We start from the raw sequence: 6,889 nt of genomic DNA, 5'->3' as shown, positions 1-6,889 counted from the left end.
TTTGTCTCGTTTATTGGGATATCAGAAAGCGCTGTCTCGTTTATTGGGATATCAGAGAGCGCTGTCTCGTTTATTGGGATATCAGAGAGCGCTGTCTCGTTTATTGGGATATCAGAGAGCGCTGTCTCGTTTATTGGGATATCAGAGAGCGCTGTCTCGTTTATTGGGATATCAGAGAGCACTGACACACTTCATGAAGTTTGTCGACGTGACGAGTCATAGTTCATACACTCATGAATTTTCAAAATTAAATCCATTGTTTTAAATGAATACACCTAAAGATGGTGACGTGAACGATTCCCGGAATAATGACCGACTAAAACAAAATGAATGTTAATTACGATTAAATTCATTTTTAATGTTCGTGAGAGTGAATGCAGTTTTACGGTTTTAGTTAATTGTATTGACCGGCATTGATTGGAATGTAAACAAGGCGCCATAGTAAATAAACCTCAAATTATATCATTGTTAGAGAAACAGTAAAGAACTATTTATTATGTTGATACAAGACTTGAGCTGATCATAAGTACCCTCTTCTGAAAAAAAAAAAGAAAGGGTTTTCTTTATTAAGGTATCATGGTCTTTTTTCAAATCAATAAGTGATAAAAATCTGACTTTTCGTATCCACTGTCGATTGAAAGATTCCATGAATTAGCCCAGTATCCCCCCAATCTAACGATACGCCATTATAAGGACACTAGATACAGACAAACACGGATGCATGTATTTTCTTTGGATGGACATATACATATTGGCTTAGTTTGGTTGTAGTAAGTACAAATAAAAATAATTCCTAAAAACTAAGGCACTTGTAAATTTTCTATGATGTTAAGGGAAACATATAATCCCTCCTGATACAGCTCTTCTAAACAAATCTCCCCTTTTTACGGACTTAGTTGAGAAAGTATGGGAATAAACTACATCCTAAACGTTAGCGTTCAATTGTTTTCATTTGACTCACAAACACACGAAATTAGTTTTCATTTCCTTCACTTTATAAAACGTTTGTTCGTAGCCAGTGTCGTTGAACCTTCTTTGCTTTGCGGGGCTTTATGGTTTAGGTTTTATGGTTTACATGTATTTAGACATGTAATTGGGTTGTTTGCAAATGTTCTAAATCCAATATTACAAGCTGTTTCCAGCAAAGAAATTGGTCAACAGCTGTTAAGATTTATTTTCTTTAGATTTTCATTTAATTTTCTCTTTTTTGTATGTTTGGCAATAAGCCTCTTACATATATATAGTTCAAAGACATTTACAATAAAATGACTATATTCATTCTACGCAGTCATTAAAAGTTCATAATTTAACCCGTCTGGTCTTTCTATCATTATTGCCATATAATGTTTTATTAAATCTTAGGAGGACAACATATTACAATAAAAACCGGTTAACATATGTGGAAAAGACACTGAGAAATACCGGTGTATCAGGGGTGTGGATTTCTCAGTACGTTCCCACGCAAGTCTCCTTACCAAAAAATGCTTAAGTCTAGTTTTTATTAAAAACAACTTTCCTTTACTGCTTTTCCGTCATATGATACAGTGTACATATAATCAAGTTTCATTTACGGTACATGGAACACGCTTGTGGTATTGGGAATATACTTATGGTATTGGGAATACATTTATGGTATTGGGAATACATTTATGGTATTGGGAATACATTTATGGTATTGGGAATATACTTATGGTATTAGGATACATTCATGGTACATGTATATGGAATACATTTATGGTATAGGGAACACATTATGGTATGTGGAACAAAGAAAATTTATAAATAGACTCTAAACGATGCAGTAATTACATGTTTTCACATATATAAAGAAAAACAAGATATACATGTATATTTCTGAAAACCGCCATAAGGGGATAGCATCTTACATAGAAAACAATACATGTACAACCCCACGGCAGTACCGTATGATTTAACTATATGTATGTTTCTGATCTTTCTTCAAATCTTAATTTCATTTTTATTTCATATAATATTATAAGAAAAGCAATATACGATATTAAAAAAAAAAGATTGAAAAATTGTGTGTTTCGGTTTTTGACAGAAATCTAATCAATTACAACATGTTTCTACTTAGTGTTTAAGATTGACACATTTATCGCGCCTTTCCACATTTTGAAAAACTTTTTACAATCAAATATTAAGTGTTTTATATTTTCCGTCAAGTTACGGTTATTTCATAAATTTGGTACCGTTTTTATTCCAAACATTCACGGATTCATTATTATTCAATGAATGATGTAAAAGTTTAAAATTGAATTCACTAAGATGTTTATCTTTGATTTTTATCATTATTGATGTATAAATAAATACTCTGTGTTGAAAGTGTCCTCAAATAACAATATGTCACACAACACCCGTGTTATGTTATGTTGTTGTTCCATCATTATATGGAACTTTGCCTAATCTAATTAAAATCAGGCTTCTTAGATCCGCGCCGTATACTCTGCGTAAGTAGATCTGATATAACCCGATTAGGGGGTCATATTCAGATGAATTTATGTCAGCCAATTATAGCGATTGTGAGCGTATTCTAGGATCTAATTTTAATTAGATTGGAACTTTGCCAGAGCACCAATATTTTACTTATCCATGATTTAAAAAAAAAAGTTTTCATTATAGAATTCTTTTTTGGAGAAACACTCTATCCACATAGCTTTTAGCGATTTGAAAATACTTTCCGCATCGCCCATTCCAACTCCAGCATCAACAATCTTCCCAGTTAAAGTATCTCTTTTAATTCTATCTCGTTTCCTCTATAGAAAACTTATGATGATTTTTTTAATACTCCCCAAAGTTTCTTCAGTTGGGTAATTCAGAATCGTGGCACTGTAATATAATTGTGTAAGTGCTAATTTATCATAATTGTACATTTGCCAAAGAGAGTAAGTCTTTTCTTTTCCCCACATGTAACGCCTCCCCCTTTTTTTCTTCTTCTCCACTTAATCATTCCAGTTTTTGTCATAGCATTTTCCAAGATTATGACAAATATATACTCCCAGGCATGGAACTGGGTTTTTGTTGTTGTAATTTTCACATCGTACAAAGTTTCATATCTATTGCATGAGGTCGAAATAAAATCTCCTCTATTTTCTTCATGTTTAAAGAGATAGTGTAGATGGTTGTTTGAAATATTCTAAAGAATTAAAATAAGTCCATTTGACTCAAACAAGTTATTTTATGTACATAATAACAATTTTCTGCATTCATTTCATTATCATTGCATCTCCTGGATATTTGCCTCCAGGACACAAATTCAATATAAGATTGCCCCTATTGTAAATTGAAACGCACATGCAATCATTTAAAAGTTGATACACATAATTTATTTATCTTTTTTATGATATCAGAAAGAAATAAGATGATTTGGGGTGAGATTTTTTTTTAACCGAAATGAGCTTACTGCCTCTTTAATTGCATGTCTGAAGCTCGACTAAAGTTATTGATTAAACCTATTTTGCGTTTTCAATAGATTTTACATCTATTAATGGCAATGACGTATCATCTGCATCCTGTAAACGTTTTATCTTTTTAGGTCACCTGAATCATTCAGGTGACCTATTGCTATCTGTTTTTGTCCGTCGTCGTTCGTCGTGCGTTAACATTTAAACATTTTCAGCTTCTTCTCTGAAACCCTTGAACCAATTTCAACCAATTTTGGCATATAGCATCTGTGGGTAGAGGGGAACAAAAATTGTGAAATTCGTGGTCCCTGCCCCGCTGGGGCCTGAGGGGTGGGGCAAAAACCATCAAATTGAGTGTAATTTTAAAAAATCTTCTTCTTTACTCCTGGACATCAAGAAGCCAAACTGTGGGCATAATTATAATGAGCGTTGAGCCCTCTACCAAAATTGTGAAATTCATCGCCCCTGGGGCAGGGGTTCTTGTGTCAGGGTGGGGCTCTATTGGTCATATAGTGAAAATGTAGAAATTCTTTGAAAATCTTCCTCTCTGTCTCTGGGTATTAAGTAGACAAACTTATAGCATGGTAATGATGAGCAAGGATGCCTCTTTAAAAATTGTGAAATTCATGGCCCCTGGATCAGGGGTTCTGGTGTGTTAGGGTGGGTCTCTATTGGTCATATAGTGAAAATGTAGGAATTCTTTGAAAATCTTCCTCTTTGTCTCTGGGTATTAAGTAGACAAACTAATAGCATGGTAATGATGAGCAAGGATGCCTCTTTAAAAATTGTGAAATTCATGGCCCCTGGATCAGGGGTTCTGGTGCTAGGGTGGGGCTCTATAAGTCATATAGTGAAAATGCCTTATTTCTTTGAAAATCTTCTTCTCTGTCCTTGGGTATTAAGTAGACAAACCAATAGCATGGTTATGATGAGCAAGGATGCCTCTTTCAAAATTGTGAAATTCATGGCCCCTGGGTCAGGGGTTCTGGTGCTAGGGTGGGGCTCTATAAGTCATATAGTGAAAATGCATTATTTCTTTGAAAATCTTCTTCTCTGTCCTTGGGTATTAAGTAGACAAACCAATAGCATGGTTATGATGAGCAAGGATGCCTCTTTCAAAATTGTGAAATTCATGGCTCCTGGGTCAGGAGTTCTGGTATTAGGGTGGGGCCCTATTGATCATATAGTGAAAATGCATTTTATTTCTTTGAAAATCTTCTCCTCTGCTGCTGGGTATTAAGTAGACAAACTAATAGTATGATAATGATGATCAAGGATGCTTCTTTCAAAACAGAAATTTATGGCCCCTGGGTCAGGGGTTCTGGTTCAAAGGCGGGGCTGATTGATTATATAGTGAAAATGCAATATTTCTTTGAAAATCTGTTTTTGTCCGTCGTCGTTCGTCGTGTGTTAACATTTGAACATTTTCAGCTTCTTCTCTGAAACCCTTGAACCAATTTCAACCAATTTTGGCATATAGCATCTGTGGGTGGAGGGGAACAAAAATTGTGAAATTCGTTGTCCCTGCCCCCCTGGGGCCTGAGGGGTGGGGCGAAAACTATCAAAATGAGTGTAATTTTAAAAAATCTTCTTCTTTACTCCTGGACATCAAGAAGCCAAACTGAGGGCATAATTATAATGAGCGTTGAGCCCTCTACCAAAATTGTGAAATTCAATGCCCCTGGGGCAGGGGTTCTTGTGTTAGGGTGGGGCTCTATTGGTCATATAGTGAAAATGTAGAAATTCTTTGAAAATCTTCTCTGTCTCTGGGTATTAAGTAAACAAACTAATAGCATGGTTATCATGAGCAAGGATGCCTCTTTAAAAATTGTGAAATTCATGGCCCCTGGATCAGGGGTTCTGGTGCTAGGGTGGGGCTCTATTGGTCATATAATGAAAATGCCTTATTTCTTTGAAAATCTTCTTCTCTGTCCTTGGGTATTAAGTAGACAAACCAATAGCATGGTTATCATGAGCAAGGATGCCTCTTTCAAAATTGTGAAATTCATGGCCCCTGGGTCAGGGGTTCTGGTGCTAGGGTGGGGCTCTATTGGTCATATAATGAAAATGCCTTATTTCTTTGAAAATCTTCTCCTCTGTCCTTGGGTATTAAGTAGACAAACCAATAGCATGGTTATCATGAGCAAGGATGCCTCTTTCAAAATTGTGAAATTCATGGCCCCTGGGTCAGGGGTTCTGGTATTAGGGTGGGCCCTATTCATCATATAGTGAAAATGCATTTTATATCTTTGAAAATCTTCTCCTCTGCTGCTGGGTATTAAGTAGACAAACTAATAGTATGATAATGATGATCAAGGATGTGATTATACATATCATACACAAGTACCTGTCCGAGAATGTCCGTACAGATGCCACGGGGAACAAAGTGAGACTGCGAAGGCGGTACTGAATGTCATACTCATACCAGATGCCACTTATAACCCCCACCGGTCCCCGTTCTTACTGTTTGAATCTATACGGCAGCATTTGACCAAATAACAGACTGTATTTTGTAAATGAGATCGTAAAAATGTCCATTCTATTTGAAAAATGCTGCTTTTAAATTTCATATCAATCTTATCAAGTTTAAATTTGATTGGGAATTTCATTCGCGCCAAATTCTTGTTTCAGATGGTTTGAAAAATTACAAAATTACTAGTTTGAAGGGTGATGATAACGAACAGTGATCAATCTTATAAATCCCACAAGCAATACAAAATAGATAATTGGTTAAACACGGACCCTTGGACACACCAAGGGTGGAATCAGGTGCCTAGGAGAAGTAAGCATCCCCTGTCGACCGGTCACAACCACCGTGAGCCCTATATCTTAATCAGGTAAACGGATTTATCCGTAGTTAACATCAGTGTGCCACGAACGGTCTAACAATCGGTATGAAACACGTCAGACAGCATTCAACGTGATGAAATGTTGTATTGGCAAACTAGATCGTTATAACGATCCTAGAATTTGCAAATTACTGACTTTATATCAACTTATTTGTCAGTAGCTTGCATCGATTAAAAAAAAAATGACCATACGCAGAACAAGCTCATGCGTAAAGAATCAGTTGAGAGATATAAACTCCAAATGCAGGTTATACTGGAATATGCTACATAAATATGGAGAAGCTGAAATCATCCCGTTTGTCATGAAGTTGAGTTGTTAGGTTGCCGTTAATATCTACTTGCAATAAAATATCCAAGCATGAAGCAGAAGTGGACGATTCTGTGGTGTCTTTTACTTCAAGCTCGCAGAGCTATATCGAATGGACAGATTAATGAAAGTTATTATTGTTAACGGATAAAACGTTGTCGATATATCTAGATGCCGAATTGAAGGCCACAACAAGAAATTTTTTCTTCTCACGTGAAGTTTTTGAATAAATTCTGCTTCATATGAATATAAAAACAGGTCTGCTAACAAAGGAGCACAATTTGTGCTCATGGGAATTCCGACAGACTTTT

General features: G+C 35.8%; 1 protein-coding gene across 1 annotated transcript in view; it reads left to right on the top strand.

The window, feature by feature from the left end:
• The window catches only part of LOC125658137 (uncharacterized), a 225,385-nt gene that overhangs the window by 2,245 nt on the left and 216,251 nt on the right, over window positions 1-6,889 (top strand). The gene's annotated exons all lie outside the window — the stretch shown is intronic.

This window comes from Ostrea edulis, chromosome 9 (assembly GCF_947568905.1).
Source record: "Ostrea edulis chromosome 9, xbOstEdul1.1, whole genome shotgun sequence".
NCBI classification, from domain to species: domain Eukaryota; kingdom Metazoa; phylum Mollusca; class Bivalvia; order Ostreida; family Ostreidae; genus Ostrea; species Ostrea edulis.
Note: the sequence above shows the minus strand (reverse complement) of the source record. Positions and strands in the feature narration are given on the sequence as shown.